The 17,854-nt window shown below is 39.5% G+C and overlaps 1 protein-coding gene across 1 annotated transcript in view; it reads right to left on the bottom strand.

Annotated features, from left to right (window-relative positions):
• LOC122795742 (matrix metalloproteinase-21-like) overlaps nucleotides 1-16,292 on the bottom strand; it is a 602,767-nt gene extending 586,475 nt beyond the window's left edge. Inside the window, exons 1-2 of the mRNA XM_044064052.1 lie at nucleotides 16,174-16,292; nucleotides 16,027-16,081 (exon numbers count right to left, since the gene is read on the bottom strand). The gene's annotated coding sequence lies outside the window, so the exon portion shown is untranslated. The remainder of the gene's footprint in view (nucleotides 1-16,026; nucleotides 16,082-16,173) is intronic.
• Between the last annotated feature and the right edge of the window lie 1,562 nt (nucleotides 16,293-17,854).

Below are 17,854 nucleotides of genomic sequence, written 5' to 3'. Positions count from 1 at the left end.
CAGAGATCACCATGGAGTAGGTGATATGCTACGGAGTAAAGCTGGAGTTTTTTGAGGCAGTCAGTGTAGGGCATTTGTTTGAGGCCAGTAATCCTCTTTGTGAGGTACTTATGTGGCCTTTCCAGCTGCTGCAGATGTCTTGTGAGGTACATTCCAAAAGGGGCGATGTACTCTATAATGGGTCTAATGAGTGTCGAGTAGAGGGGAACAATGACCTCTTTTTTCCTGGATGAGAACCCTTTTATGATAAGGTGTGCCACATAGAAGGACTTCCTGACTACTGTGGCGATGTGACTATCAAAGGAGAGACTACTGTCCATCTGGGTCACAAGGTCTCTTATCACACATTCGGTGTTAAGTAGATTGCTGCCTATGTGGTAGTTCAGGGTTCAGATGATATAAGAATGTCCTTTGGTCTTGATAAATGTGCAAAAGCAACTTTTAAAGCAGGGAAAACTGCAGCACCAGGAAAATGTCAGTTTGGGACAAGAATGTGATATAAAAGAACTTGAGCAAGAGTGATTGTATAAATAACTGGGAACTGATAAAGGATCACCAATAAAACATGAACAAATGTGAATAAAACTTAGTAAAGAATACTTTAGAAGACTTAAATTAATCCTGAAAACAGCACTGACATCTAGGAACAAACTCCAAGCTATAAACCAATTTGCTCTTCCTGTCCTAACTTACAGTTTTGGAGTGACTGACTGGCCCCAAAATGTGTTGGATAGATTAGACAGGAAAACAAGAAGGATGCTTCATGCTCAACAAATGATTTATAAAAATCAGTGCATACCAAGATTATATATTCCCCATTATATTCCCCATTCCGAAGGAAGGATGGGCCTCCTTGAAATTTATTACATTGCTTTTTTTTCACTTGGAATAGCTTCTGTAGCTTACCCTGAACTAGCTTGAACTGTTTTTTAACTGTTTGCTGCATTATTTTAAAATCTGCACTTAAAGTTACATTTTAGTCGAATTTGATCGAAAGTTTGTTGTTTGTTTGTTTAATTTATCTGTGGAAGCTGCCCACTAAAGTGTGCTAGCCTGTGTAACTAATTTATCACTGTTCCTGCATTTTCTGTGTGTTTCTACCAAAAAAACAAAAAAATAATCCTTGTTTTCCCGCCTTCCTCGACTAGTTTAGACCAGTTTACAGGCATTGCTGTATTCTGGGCTGTGGTGTAGTTCCTGTGTTGTCCATTACCTTACTTGGATAGAAGGAAGTTTCTTTGCTCACCAGTGGGAGTGGGGAGCCTTGAGCAGCCTACCTGTCCCTGTAGGAAGTGACCTCAGCACAAGAAGCTGTAGTAATTGGTTGCTTTGGACCATTTCTAGCTCTTTTGTAGTTCACTGTTTAAAATTCGCGTTTGCACGGCTTTGCGCAGTTGTGCACATAGCGCAGCGCCGGTTAAACAAGGTTAAACTTTTTCTGGCTCCGCCAAGTCTGCTCTTCAAATTTTCCCTTAAGGAAGCTCTACTCTTAGTATAACCAGACTACTTACTATATTATAAGCCTAGCACTTGTTCTCAATACTTCTCTACTAAGTAAGCACTCTCGTACTAAGTAAAGCACTACATCTACTTACCACCACTGTGAATATCCACTTCCCTTAAAGGTACAGCACTCCCTTATACATTTCTAGCATGTCGAGTGGTAGATTACTGGCGTCGTCTACAGTTCAGCTGGTCAATCTGGATATCTTGAGACAATGCTACAATTGTCTCATGTACACAGACAACCCTCTCCTCCTCCCAACAAACACAAATACATGTGAGAGATGCAACTATATAGCCAAACTGGAGGCTGAACTCTCTCATCTCAGGGCTGGCATGACCAGACAGGAGGAGATGGCAACCACTCACACAACAATCCCAGTCCCACATAGACCTACCACAACTGCAAACCAAACACATAAAAACACAAAGACATACTAGGAGGCTCTAATAAAAAACTTACCAAAACAATAGAGGCTCCCAAAGCAGACACCCAAAAATCCACCACCTCAAAACAAAACACATGCAACACATGCTTCAATAAATCAGTGTGTCAACCAATCACAGCCCTTAAGGCCAAACACCTTGCCTGATACACTAGTAATAGGTGACTCTATAGTCAGACACACTGATGTCCCGCTGACCAGGCTGAACAAGGAGAAGGTGACTGTGAGCTGTCTATCGGGAGCTAGGATCCGCCACATAACACACGCACTCAAGTCACTCCAAAGCAAGTACAAATATGACTCCGTCATTGTCCATGCTGGTGTGAATGACCTGAGACGTACCTCCCTGGACTACATGAAAAGAGACATAGAGGAGCTCTCTGATTATGTAGCCCAGGCTGGTATGACCCTGACCCTGAGCAGCATCTTGCCCTCACCAAGAATGATACCACAATACAAAGACAAGATGATCAGCTTTAACAATTGGCTCAAGTACTGGTGTCATTCTAAGGGGATCCAATGTCTGTCTGCCTGGGATGACATGTTGGACAAGCCACGCTGCTTCGCAAGGGATGGCTTACACCTGTCACCACTGGGCTTCCGGATATTGGCTAAGGTTCTTGCCACCCCCATAGTGCCTTTTTTAGGCAAGGCTCAAAAGACAAACCCACCTCCTTAGAAAACAATAATGGAAAAAAAACTAAGGGTAATGCTGCTCAATGCCAGAAGTCTAAATCTCAAGATGCAGGCACTTGATGCACTCCTCAGCATGGAGAACATCGACGTCTGTGCAGTAACTGAAACCTGGTTCAAGGCTCCTGAGAGCACCCCAGCGTTACCAGGCTATACCTCGAATCATGCTTTTCGGCCCCAAAACCCGGGCCGAACCACAAAGGGAGGGGGAGTGTCCATATTCATCAAGGACACCCACACCTCCAGGTTAGTAGCAACACATGAAGCATCAGAGACCATACAGGTGCAACTAACCATAGGCAAAACTGCTATACAACTGGTAGCATGTTACAGACCACCCTCCCAATCTCAAGATCTCCACTCAGCCTTCCTGAAGACATTGGAGGATATGAATGTATCACAAAATACCATCATACTGGGAGACTTCAACTACCCAAACATAGATTGGGTACATTATTCTAGCCCTAATACCCTAGCCCAAAGGTTCCTGGAATTCATAAATTCAAATGCACTGGAACAATTAGTCACCTCTCCCACTAGGGAGATAATATACTAGACCTGATCATCACAAACATGGGGACAAAATGCTCCACACCGAAGTATACCCCTCACTAGTGAGATCTGACCACAAACTAATCACCCTGGATATACAAATCCCACCTCCACCCCCAGCACAAAAGACCACAGTGAAAAACTTCTCAAAAGCAGACTTCACTCTTCTTAAGACTGAGATGGTATCCTTTAAGCCCACTGTGCCAGTGGATACCACATCCCACAATGCCGAATCCTTCACAAATGCTTTCTATGGACATCTCCAAGAATGCATGGATCATGCAATCCCAAACAAATCCAAGTCCCTCTCCACCAAAGGTAAGCGTCCTGTCTGGTGGACCTCAGCCATAAACAAATTGTATAACAAAAGAAGGAAGCTACTGTACGTCAGAGCAAAATCCCATGAAGGGAAGACATCTCTGATCAACATTAGCAGAAAACCATGTTCTCTCATAAAAACATCCAAGGCCAACTATGAGAGAAAAATCGCTAAGGGCACTAAAGATAACCACAAAGCCTTCTTCAGCTATATTAGAAACCTGGGCGGAAACCCTCAGATATGCTCAGAGTTGGTTCACAACAATAAAAAATACACTGAACCCACAGATATTGCCAACATTCTGGCTGACAGGTTCAGTGCAAATTTCTCCCCTCCTTCACCCCAGTTGAATGTAATCTCCCTGTCATCTCTGATGTCCAAGTGAGAACCGCCCTAAACAAAGCAAAAAACACAGCATCAATGGGACCTGACGGTATCCCGGGTTGCGTGTTACGTGAACTCCAAGAGGAGCTAAACCCACACATAAAAATGCTATTTAACCTTAGCCTTACTTCGGGATATGTACCTGAACACTGGCGTACAGCAACAGTGGTCCCACTCCACAAGGGGGGGTGCCTCTAAAGACCATGGAAACTACCGCCCCATAAGCTTAACCAGCCTGGTCTGCAAAGCTATGGAAAGAATCATTATGGAACTCATAAACAGAGACATAGGGGACCTACAGACACTTGACCTCACCCAGTTCGGCTTTGTAAAGGGCAGATCCTGCCATTTAAACCTGGTTGACTTTTTCGAAACAGTCACTAGAGCCATTGACGAGGGCAAAGCAGTCCATACAGCATACCTGGACTTGGCTAAGGCCTTCGACACAATACCCCACTCAGGCATCATAGATAAGCTCAACAGCTTAAATGTAAACCCTTATGTCACTAGATGGGTTGCAAATTGGCTAAAGGACAGAACCCATAAAGTTAAAATTGCTGGAGCAATGTCAGACTCAAAGCCAGTCACAAGTGGTGTCCCACAGGGATCTGTCCTGGGACCCCTCTTGTTCGGCATTTATTTCTCAGATGTTAAAGCAAGCACGGGAGGGCTGTGGCTGACAAAGTTCGCAGATGACTGCAAACTAGGCGCCATAGTCGATGCACCAGCAGACACACACATCCTACAAAAAGGCCTCACAGAAATGGACATCTGGTGCCGGAGTCACGGCCTTAAACTAAATGCCAAAAAATGTATAGTCATCCCCTTTGGGAAAAACAAAGTACCCACAAATTATCACATAGACAGCAACCCACTGAGTACTGAAAAAGTAATCAGAGACCTAGGGACCCAAGTCGACAGCGACCTCTCATTTGATACCCACGTTGCCAAAGTGGTTAGAAAAACATTCTACCTTGCACACCTCATCATGAAGGGATTCACATCCAGATCCAAGGATGTCATTGTACCCCTATATTCCTCCCTCATCAGACCCATGATTGAGTACAATGCCCCATTTGGTATGTACCTCACCCAGCATTTGCAACAGCTGGAGAGACCACAAAAGTACCTCACCAAGAGGATCAAGGGTCTCCAACATATGTCTTATTCAGCCAGACTAAAGAAACTTCAGCTCTATTCAGTAGCATACCGCCTGCTCAGAGGTGATCTCTGCCTGACGTACAAGGCCATGTCCAATCAGGATCTGATGGACATGCTCCACCTCAAAAAATCCAAGTCCATCAGGACCATGAGAGCTAAAGACTTAAACCTCGGCACAAGTATGAATAAGACATGCTGGAGGGATAGATTCATAACCCAGAGGCTTCCCATGCTTTGGAACAAGATCCCAGTTTGTATTAGGCAGAGCCCCTCACTGACTCTCTTCAAGAGAAATCTTGATGAGTGGATGGGAGATCGTAAGTTTACCCCAGGGGTCACATCTGTGTCACTGCTAGACAGGGGCACAGTAAACTAATTCTATTATATAAGGGGACCTTCATTGTGTCACTACTAGATACAGTATTCTAAATTTATTCTGTACATTTTTGTACCATTTCATGGGGTGGCAAATGCCACATCACTATGGCTAGGCTTACAAATGCCCCAGGGCAGATAGCCTAGTACTATACTATGAAACTATGAAACTATAGATCTGCAATTGTGGGACTCCATACATATCTGCCGACCTCACAATTTATTTTTTATTTATTTATTTTCAGTTTGATTACCGGGCAAGTCTACTGGGCCAAGACATGCCCATTTTCAGTGGAGGCCCGGGGAGAAAAGCTCCATGAACAGTATAACACAATATAGGTTACAAAATGCAAATAAAGGTTGCAAAGTGAAATACCATACAGTATAGGTTGCAAAATAGAAAATAAAGGTTACAAAGTGAAATACAAGAGTAGGGTTCATACATTCGAGAGTTGCAGAGTGTAATATACATTATGAGACAGTTTAACAACTTGACGACAGAGTGTTTTTTTTTTTTTTTTGATGAAACAATGTTTACATGCTTGGAGTCATTTAAAGTCTGCTAGTTCTGGATCTTTTGAGAAATAAGAATAAGTATGAGAGTATAGTGGAGTGGGGGTAAGGGGAGCTTAGTGGGGAGTCCCTAGAATTTAAGTGGGGTGAAAGCAGGAGCATTTCCATTTGGAAGACAAGTGAAGAAAATGTTGAGTTTTGAAGGATTCAGTGTTGGGTATAGTCCTAAGTGAAGGAGGCAGAGAGTTCCATTTTTAAAAGTTGAGTTTTGAAGGATTCAGTGTTGGGTATAGTCCTAAGTGACGGAGGCAGAGGGTTCCATTTTGTACCTAGAGAAAAGGAGAGTAAAAGCTGGCCAGCGGGTCATTTGGGTTTAAGAATGGAGATTAGGTTTTGGTGTTCAGATCTCAGTGATCTGTTAGGGATGTATGGAGGAAGGATGTCCTTTAAGGCTGGGCATTTATCAGGGGAGAATATTAGTTTGTGAGCGGTGGTTAGTTGTAGATAGTCTAGGTGGTTAGGGAGTTCTAACCAGTTCAGAGAGTGAAGGCTGAGGCAGTGGTGAGCTGATGTTTTGGATTTGGTGACAAATTTAGAGATCTTATTATAGCAAGCTTCGAGCTTAGAGGTGTTGGTAACAGACAAATTGGTTAGAAGAGGGGCTCCATATAGAAGGAAAGGTAGGAGGTAGGTGGTTGCCAGGGTATGCCTAGTGGAGATGGAAAGAAAGTGATTGCTCCTATATAGCATGCCTAGCTTTTGGTGGGTTTTATTTATGCTTTGTTGTATGTGAAGATCAAATTTGAGGTGTTCATCTATAGTAATGCCAAGGAGTTTTGCAGAGGGGACCACTTCAATGGCAGTGTTAGCTTGGCTTAGGACATTGAAAGCGTTTTTGTCCAAACAGGAAACCTTGTAGGGGAGAAAAATTAGTATTTTGGATTTATTGGAGTTGAGAGAAAGGTGGTTTTGGTGCATCCAGTTCTCTGTAGTGGTAAAGGCTAATTGGGTTTTGGTCAGTAGTTCAGGAAAGTTTGGGGCAGAGCAGAACAAGGTAGAGTCATCAGCGTATTGGATGACTGTGGTGTCAGGGATGAAGATGTGAAGGTTATTTATAAAGATGTTGAAAAGCATGGGTCCAAGGATGGACCCCTGAGTAACGCCAGTAGGTGTAGGCAAGAAGGAAGAGAAGGAGTTCTTCCATTTGACTGCTTGAGATCTATCAGATAGGTAACTGGAGAACCAGGTAAGAGTATTTGGGGAGAGATTGAGATGAGCCAGATGATGAAGAAGGTGAGTGTGGGAGATGGTGTCAAAGGCTTTTGAAAGATCTAGCAGTACCGTGGATACAATGAGTCCAGAGGCTTGTGCTTGATTGACAGTTTCTAGGAAGGATAGTAGGGCAGTTATGGTACTGTGGCCAGGACAGAAGCCATGCTGGGTGGGTGTTAGGAGGTGATTTTGAATTAGATAAGGTAAAAGTTGGTGGTGGACACATTTTTCTAGAATTTTAGATATTGGAGAGAGTAGGGTGATGGGGCGGAAGTTAGAAATAGTGGTGTTTTTGCCTCCTTTGTGAAGAGATAGGATGTAGGCTGAACGCCAGAGTTTTGGTACGTATGACACATTTAAGGATCTATTAATCCGAATACTAATTGGGAGAGCGATACCTTCAGCTGCATGTTTGAGGAAGGAAGAGGGAATGTTGTCAGGGACATTAGAGCATGGCTTTAGCTTGGAGAGAAGCTGTTTTATAAAAGTGGTGGAAACAGGTTTGAGATGGAAATTGAGGGGATTGTTGTTTGGGTTGTTGGGTGAAGTGAAAAGGGTGACAAGACCCAAATCTAGTGAAACTTTTGAAACATGAGAAGAATAAATTTAAGATGACTTCTCTGCTTAATCTAGCAGAAGCATATCAGCATACCAGAAGTAGATAAAAATCAGGCAGCAACTGAATGTGCCAAAAAACAAAAGAAAGAATATAAAGTGAAGGACCAGATGAGAAGGCAAGAAATGTGGAAAATGCATAAATATACTTACAAGTATAGAAAACTTCTGGAAGAACCTTATGTTGATCAAGAACAAATGCAGGAATGGTTAAGGAGTGGCAAATTTAAACCAAGAGATGAAAGGGTATTATTGGCGGCTCAAGATAGTGGGCTACATACACACTGTTTACAAAGTCCATTGAACATGAGGGAGAAACAGGCAAATGTAGGTTTTGTAAAACCGAATTGGAAACAGACACACACCTTATTGCTGGCTGTGACATACTAATGGCAGAAGGACTGTATACTGAAAGGCATAATAATGTGGCAAGACTGTTGTACTAGGGATTGTTGAAACATCATGGTATTGAAGTGGCTGAAAAACACTGGAAACATGAGCCACAGAGAATAATAGAAAATGATGAAGTTTACATCACATGGGATCATCCATTACCAACAGTTCAAAAGATAGATGCTAAAAAACAGATATAGTGGTCCATGAAAAGAAGACAAAAGTAGCATTGATCACTGAAATCACCACACCCAGTGACTACAGTGTCTTGCTTACAGAGAGACCAAAGTCATAAAATATCAGGATCTGCAGACAGAAACAACAGCAATGTGGAAGAAAGATACCCAGACAGTTCCACTAGTAGTAGGAGCAATGGATCTTATAAAAAAGAATCCACAATCATATTTAGATGTTACCAATACACGTAACCCCATATGAACTTCAGAAGGAGTCATTACTGGGTACAATGCAGGTGCTGCGAAGAGCACTTTTGTCTCACATCGAAGATTGAAACAATACTAATTTCATGACCTTTAATTGTACTTTGACTTAGGAATGGGGTCCATTCCAGACATGGTGTTAGAAACTGAAAAGACATGGAGAAATAAAAAAAGAATGGCAAAAAGTATTAGCCTTCAAGTAATCTCACTGCACGTTACCATAAAATTTAAGGTACAAAGAATTTTAAGGAATATATGTGTTAGAATTTAAAATATTGGCATCACTCAGTATGTAACAATGGAAACATAAAGGTTTGTGTAAATACTTTTGTAGACTGAAACCAAACGAGTCAAAGACTGACAAAAATTTTTCATGCAGCCAAATATCAGTATATAATGTATAATATGTTTAAAGCTGTGATTCAGCAAACTGTCAAAGCAATGGTGATGAGATGTGAGCAAACAGAGTTTTCTAAATCAAGTACAGATGCTCTCATAATGTCTAATCTAGCTCAAACAGAATTCAGACAATTAAATTAAATGTTTTTATGTTTTTTTTACACTCATCCAAGTCGAGATCTCACTACTACAATATCTGTGGTTGGCTACAGTTTAAAGACTATAAAATATGGTCTTTTCATACAACTTTCAAAATCTAGCACAAATAAACAAATGAAATGTTCTTGAAAAAATACCTAAACATGCATGATGGTCTGGTATTTTTCCAAAAGAAAGTACAAAACTAAAGTAGATTTTCCAACTGTCAGATAAAACGAATTGAGTAAAATGCATCTCGGGGCCCTTACTATTATGTAGTTCTAATGAACTGTGACAGGTGGAAACATCCACTGTGCAATAAAGCAAGGAGCTAAGCAAACAACAGAGAAAAACAACACAGGTAGGTCATCTTCCAAATCTTATTGTGTACATAGCATCTTATACATAATCATATCTGAATAAAGCAAACATCTAAAATTTAGTCACTGACTTTCTGTGCTTCCTTTCCTTTAAACTTCTTAGATGCCTTTTCCAGAAACAGCAGCCCGAAATGAGATGATGTAGAAGGTAAACAGTAATACTCCACCCCATGGTATGACTTGAACATTAGGAAAGCTGTATGATTCCAGCCCACCAAAAAGGGGTCTTCTGGTTCATGATAGGTCTTAATCACTTTTTGTGTTGACTGAAGTGTGTGCCTCAGCCTGTAAAAGTGCCAAGATTCTGCAAATGTCTCTCACACATTCAGTCATACATTCTTGGTCCAATGATGTTCTTAAAAGATGCTTTCTGGGTCCAATTATGTTTTTAAAAAACAGTGTAATATTTCAAACTCGCTGGCTCAAATCTGACTATTTAAGAGAAATAAACTTGGCTAGTATGAGATACACACACACACATGCGCAAACACACATACTCTAACAAATCATACACACACATAATTGTACACATATATGGAGTTACAAACACACACTATCCAAAGCAAACATCTAGCTAACTTCTAAATAAGATATTCCAATAAAGTGGGGAAGGCTGAAATTTGAAGAATAGTGTGAATTAACAGGTTCACATCTTATGCAAAACCTTATTCTTGTCTAAACAGCCTTCAAGGAACAAAGACTCTGATAAGTTGTATAAGTATTTACAACTGTTGAACCAAAGGTCTAATAGAGTTTTGAAGGTTAACAGATAACACCCTTACCTCATTTACATAACATTTTCTGTCATCGGGGAATCCACTAAAAACACATGCTAGAGCAATGTCGTACAATCATACATACCTGTCAATTACAAAGATATAAAACAGGAATCAAACTATTCAAATAATTTAATAGACTGTATTCTCATTATGTACAACATGTGGAAACAGCTGCAGTGGGCACTTATATGAAAGGCTGCTAAAAACAGGTCAGATTTAAAAATACTAGGCTGTACAGCCTGATAAAGAGTAGACTGAATGTGGCATATATGAGGCTTATCTGCCACTAAACTGTATGTTGCTGTCTTTGAAACACAGCGACCAAATGTAGGAAGTATACATTTAACCAACAGGCTGTGAAAACATAAAGTCGCATGCAAAATGGAAAACTGAAACAATTACTAGAACCATGGCAACTATGAAAGAGAACCAGGTGAAACACTGGCATCACTACTTTGTGTATTTGAGATGAACAGATGGAAGAAACATCATGAAATAAAAACTAACCATCTCAATATGTTTAGGGAATGCTGGGATTTCTAGATGGAACACTGCAGAATGTTCCTTAATGTTTTATTTATTTATTTAGCTAGTCACTTATTTATTCAAAACATTTCACATAACTGTGAATGCACACCTACCGTATACCATATTAGACAGATAAAACCTCTGTTTTATGTCCATGCTAAAAGAGAGAAACCCATAATGTCAGTACCTCTTCAAAAGTGTGCTACTACATCAAAATTCAATCTATGCAGAAGTCCTCTTCTGGGTTGCAGATCGATAAAACATCATTCTATATGGTGTCTGAAGCACATGTTTAACTAATCTGGCTTGCGACCCATTTTAAAAGACAACTATGCAACAATACAGTTTTGATACTGTAGACAATAACTTCTGTTCTTGGTAGTTCCACGCAGTTCTGAACATTTGCTTGCTGTGCTACAGTCAGTGAAGTATTCCACAGGCTGTTTCTTTCTACTGAAGATTGTGTTACAGTACAAATAATGCCACACACTGTATGCTTCTTATATATAAATTCCTATATGATCTCTCAGACGTAGTACTGTTGGCAGGTGTTGTACCAACAGCATTACATGTTCTTCACGTACACAGCACTTTTCCCAGCCACGTACTGACTTTCTCTTGTCTTCCAATATTTATTTTTGCCACACATTCAGAGCTGAATAAAACATCTCAGACTTTGATGTTGGTGGTAACTAAGGTGGATCTAAAATACCCCATGACAGGTATCCACAAAAGAGCACTGGAAGTTCCCTAGTTGTCTGAGCAAATTTCCATTAGTCAGTATGAATCCCAGTACTGGTCTTTCTTGAAAAGAAGCCACTGACCTAGTGGAACTAACAAAATCAACAAAGCATAAATAAAACAAATAAAATAAATGAATGCATATTTTTCATTTTTGCTTATTTTTTTGCCAGCTGGTTTTCTCTATAGCCATGGCACTGCAGTCATTATTTTTTCTTCATTATTATAATTGTAGGTGACAGTGCCCACCCCCCCTCCATTACAGAGTAAGGAACCAACCAACTATAAAGTACTGGTGGAATGAGGTAAACATACTCCTTATGATAACATTCCAGGAATACCATAAATTCTTTACCCATGACATGCAGAAAGGAAATACAAGGACTTCAGAGTCTAAAATCACCATATGATGCATATATTTTTCAACCACATGTCACCAGTGAGGTTAGTACCTCCGGGATTTATTAGAAGTCCCTTCCACCAAAGCTGCTACTACATGTTCAATTATCTGCTAGTGTGGTGTCATCCTTTCCCATAAAGCTGATAATCCAACTATGTTTACATTTATTGATAGATTAACTTCCAAAAATGACACTGTATTGCAGTACAATGGGAGTACTGTGCTCCTGGGTGTGCCGTCCTTCAGCTCAGGTAGATGTAAAAGACCTCACAGCACTTAACAAAATGTAGAAGTTCTCCGGTGCCCTGGCCAATTTCCCCTAATCAGTATGAACACCACCTTGGGCCTCCCCTGAAAAGAGGTCACAGACCTCATGGGATTTACCTGGTCAACAAAGTGTAAATAAATAAAAATAAAAATAGTAATCAGAAGCTGAAAAACTCTCTCTGATTTGGAAAAATCTGCAGTTACGCCAGAAGTTGATGAAAGTTCACTGAATGTGCAAAGGAAGAGTAACATCATCTACAACAGGAATCTCATTTAGCTGTCATCTCAGTATTTTTTTACATCTATGAAGGCATTCAGTACCTTTTTAGGAAAATTAACTACAAATGTAAAAAGTGGGTAAGTCAGTAAATAACTTTAACTCAAGAAGTCCGTACTCTGTATACTGAGAGATAAAGCACACCAAGGGCATTTCACAACATTTCATCTTTTTCCCTTGTCTAAAAATGTTATCCCATGTCCACAATAAAACACAGCTTTTCTGCAATACAGGCATCATGAACGTTTGTTTTCCTATAACAGACTCATCTGGTCAGCATCTATGAATGCCAGCAGTCAAGTCTGAAAAACACTGAATCCACAGTACAAACTCAGTTACCATGTCAACAGTAACTGGCAAAACATTAATAAAACAAAAAAACTTTACCATAGACATAGAGAACGTAGTAAATGTTTCTTCTGTCGGTTGGACATAGTGAGGCAGCATAACATGCTGTCCAAGACAGACTGTAATGGTTTTGTTTATCCAAATGTAAAAAAATATATATAAGAATAATAACAATAATATTAATGTTCTTGAAGTGATCACACTGAGCTACACGCTCTAGGGACCTAAACCTTGTCACCACAATAAACAGGACATGCTGGAGGGATAGATTCCTGTCCCAGATACTTCCCATACTCTGGAACAGGCTACCCATCTATGTCAAGCAAAGTTCTTCATTAGCACTCTTCAAGAAAAATCTTGATGAGTGGATGGGAAATAGGAAATACACCCCGGGGATCACTTCTGTGTCTCTGCTCGACAGTGGCACAGGAAAATAACTTTCATGGGTGGCGTAAGCCAGGGAACCTTGTTGGCTAGGCTTATGTAGGCCCTTGGGCCGATAGCCTAGTACCTACCTATGAACCTATGAATGTGGTGGCAGAGATTAGGACTGGGAAAAGTATAAAACTCTGCAAAACAAGACAGTAAGACCAAATGAATAATTAGTACAAGAGACCAAAAATACACTGTTCTATTACATTTTTATTATTATATAATTATCATTATTATTACACATAGTCTAATGTAAAACATATAACGTATACTAATAATAATTTAGTGCAGCAGTGTGTTTTTGGTCTCTGATCATTGGTATCAAGCATACCTGTCAACCTCTCAACCCAAAAAATCTGGACAAAGCCAGAAATTCCAGAAATTATGGAGGGACAAAGGCCTGAAAATAGGGACACATTTTGAATATTACTCCTATTAACACAGAAACTTGCTAGAATTACATCTTTTGCATTATTATGCATTTTTTGAAAGATATGAACTCTGAAACTCAAAAGCCTTTCATTACTTATTTAGTGACTTGAATACTCAATACGTAATTTGCTAGAAAACCACAAATTTTATGAAGAACAGACCAAAAATAAGAGGAAAAAATCTGGACATTCTGCAAAAACCTGGACAGTTGAGATGTATGATATCAAGTTAAATAGTACAAACATTAAACCAAATTAAAATTTACTGCAGTCACTATGTTTTTCAGCACAAAAAATCTACAAAATAAGTGTTTATATTATATTTATTTTACAAGCAGTTTAACAAAAAAAGATGTTTGCTCTGTTCTTTAACAAATGCAAACAACTTTAAAAGGAAGCATTATCTGAAACTGCATGCAATACTTCAGCATACACATATGTGTAAAATGACTTGTCCTTATGCCGAAAGAAATAAAAAGCTAGTTCTGCTTGTTTCTTAATACAAACATTTATTTATCGTTTAGCTGTTGACAAGCTGATTTTTTTAAATAAGCCCTTATTTTTGTAGACAGACAGAATATGAAAAAAAATACCACAAAAACAAATGTGAACAGATGTAAACAAGTTTGAAACAAAAGTAAATGGCAGGTTAGCATTGCTGAAAATAATGTTTACGTAACTTCCAACTAAACAAGGAAAAAAGAATATAATGGGTTCCACTGGGGTTGGATACTAGTTTAGTACTTAAACAGTAGAGCAGGCGCTATTCATAGCATCTTAGTTTTCCTGACTTAACTTGTACAATGTCGTCCCAACCCATGTGGTACAAATAAGAGTGATGTGCAGGTGTTGGATCCGATTCATTTATTACTACTGCTGAATTTATTTGTGCAATGCCCACAGCTGCTGTGATGTAAATAAATGATAAAGGTCATAATGACCCTACTACACTGACATGCACAGGTATACACATATGACACTACCGCACACTTACCCTACCTGCACCCTAACCCTAACTCACTTAACCCACCCCTAACCCTAAGGTCCGACAGTACCAGACACTTACCCTACCTGCACCCTATTCCTAACTTACTTAACCCACCCTAAAACATAAACCCGTCACTAACACACACTTACATTACCCAAACCCTAACTCCGACACTACCGCACACTCACCTTTCACACACCCTAACCCTAAATCCCTCACTATTGCACACTTACCTGTCCGCTCCCTAATCCTAAATCCCTCACTAGCGCATACTTACCAAGTCGCGCTTATACGTTCCCCTTGTCGGTCTTCCAGCTGTCGGGATTTCAGCATGTCGGTCAACTGCGTTGTCGGTCCTTTGGTAATTTGAAGAGGACCCATATATATATATATATATATATATATATATATATATATATATATATATATATATGTGTGTGTGTGTCTGATGTACATATTATATACATATATATATGTTTGAGGGTATGTGTATTTTATATATATATATATATATATATATATATATATATATATATATATATACATATCCACGCGCGCACCTGCGTGAGGGTCATCTTAATCTCATTGCATGTGTTTAATCGTTTTACTCTACTTTTCTTCCATTCTACAATTGAATTTGATCATTTGTGATCAGTGTTCTAACATGGCCAACAAATAAAAAAATAAATAAAGTACAAATGTGCCTTCCTTCAGCACGCTATGACCATAAGGCTATAAGTATTATTCTGAGGACAAACGTTTTTTTTTCGGCCACGGAACTTTACGCGAGGGAACGTTAGAAACCCTGGTACCGTTTTAACCTGGAAGTGTGAGTGTGTATGTATGGTGAAATTCTGTAGCACGAGCACCTCGGGGAATTTTACACAGTATATTATTTAACAGACGTACCAATGTGTGCATGTACTGACATATTCCTTTCTTCATTCATTTTTATTAACATGGATAGAACATTGACCACAAAATTAACACGGATTATTCAAGTACCATTGCAAGAACATTACTACTCTGCAGGTTTTGGATGACATTTCATCCCTCATTTAGCTACTAAACATAGACATATCAACTGCATTCCTTCTGCGGTATCAGTTCTACTCCTACGCGGCGATTTTATACTGGTACAGTAAGCACTTAAGGTGTGGCTGAAAAGGCCGAAGAGGCTAAGGAAGGTTCAGCTCACTAACTATTAAATATATAAATTCAAAATCAAGACACAACAGAAATAAGCTCCTACCTCCTGGACTGGTGGTCCTTACTGGATTTCTTCTATACTTGAAAACACTGCAAATCTGGAGGGAAATAATAAAAAGAAACAGTATTAGAAATATTATAGGAGTTATTGTTTGCTGTAAAGATAATCTGTAGTCGAAAACATGTGTACTTTCAAAGTTGTTTGGTGACTATGATGTGTATGAGAAAACATGCACGCTGCTTCTTTGCTTTTGTCTTATTAATTAGTTTCGCAATCTATATAGCAGCTGTTAGCGCTGCACGTGGGTATTGTTTCTGCTTTAGGGCGTGTAGCGCCTGATATAGTGGCTTACCACTATCCAATGGGAAGGACGACCACCAAGAGCACTGTCAGATCAGCCAATCAGCTGTTGCGCTGTACTCAGGAAGGTTTTTACTAGATAATGAGATGGACCTCTGCTAAAGGCGGAAATATCGGTGGATGGGAACGCAGCGCTTGTTAACCCCCCCCCCCCACCAAGGTACCTGATAAGCAGTATAATGCACCTGCGCTGCTCGCTCGCTATCCTTCAGCATCATACTTCCTAACCTCTCAGCTCAAGAAATCTGGACAAAGGCAAATATTATGGGGAGGAGTTGAAAGCTCAAAAATAAGGACGTATTTTACGTATCGCTCTTACAAACAAGTTATTAAAGTAATAGGTTTTCTCTTCGCATGCATTTTCTTGATTATATGAAGCCTGAAATCCAAATGTCTGCCATTATTTAGTGACTTCAGTCTTCAATGATTTCCAGAAAGCCACACATTTTTGTGAAGAAAGGATAAAAAGGGAGATACGATTATATATATTTTGCGAAAATCTGGACAGTTGAGAGCTGTACCATTTTGCCAGTGTGAGTTGTTTCCTAATACATTAATGGGAAAACGTGGTATGCAATCGAGTTGGAAAAAAAATGCGTTTAGAAGATCGTTTAGTCTAGCACGGACCATGCTCTTCGAAACAGACGGGCGTAAGCGTGCCCTTTTATATTTGTGAAGACAGCCAGTACTCACTTTTGTACAGTTAGAGTCTTGACAAATGACCCGTGGTACTCGCTGTAAGAGCAGTCACATCAGTGCATTATTTTCCCCAGATTTTAATCAGTGAAACATGTTTTAATTCAGAAAAATCCATTTTGATAAGGCCGTATGTAATCTGGAGGTGTTCTCTGATACAATTAAGGAAGCAAATGCGACTTGTGGACGAATAAACTCCATCAACTCTTTAACTAGGAGTCGGAAGAACACTGGAACATGTATGATTATATCATACACATTGCTCAAACTGGCCAAGAAACCACTAGTAAACGAGAAGCCAGAATAATCAGTTTAACAATGATTTTTGTTCACCGGCTGATCTAAGTTCCCTTTCTTGCTGGGCACCGTAGGGTCACAGTTGCTAGCTGGTGGTGGTGCATGTAAGGTATCTTGAGACAATAAATAAATCCGCAAATGCATAAAATATAGAATGCATGCTAACAATTTACTCGCTATCCATTGATAAACGTGAAAGATTATTTTCTAATATTTCCCTGTTTAAAATAAATAAACAGATGCCACAATAAAAAAAAAAACTACATATTTTACATATTCTGGCCGTATGCACAGCACAGGGAATAGCTAAATGCGTTGTGCTCAATGATTAGGTTTTAATGAACTGTTAGTATGCTACAATATAACAAATCAAATACGCAATTAATATTACAACAAAGTGGGAGAATGGCACAAAAACATTTTTGACTCAGTAAAATGTGAAAACGGAATCTCATAACACAAATTCAGGAACAGCAAGCTGTAAATGTTTTGCACTAATCAGAGATTTGGGTAACAT

This window comes from Protopterus annectens, chromosome 2.part2 (assembly GCF_019279795.1).
Source record: "Protopterus annectens isolate FY-2018-M chromosome 2.part2, PAN1.0, whole genome shotgun sequence".
Taxonomy (NCBI): Eukaryota; Metazoa; Chordata; order Ceratodontiformes; family Protopteridae; genus Protopterus; species Protopterus annectens.
This window is presented reverse-complemented; position numbering and strand designations above follow the sequence as displayed.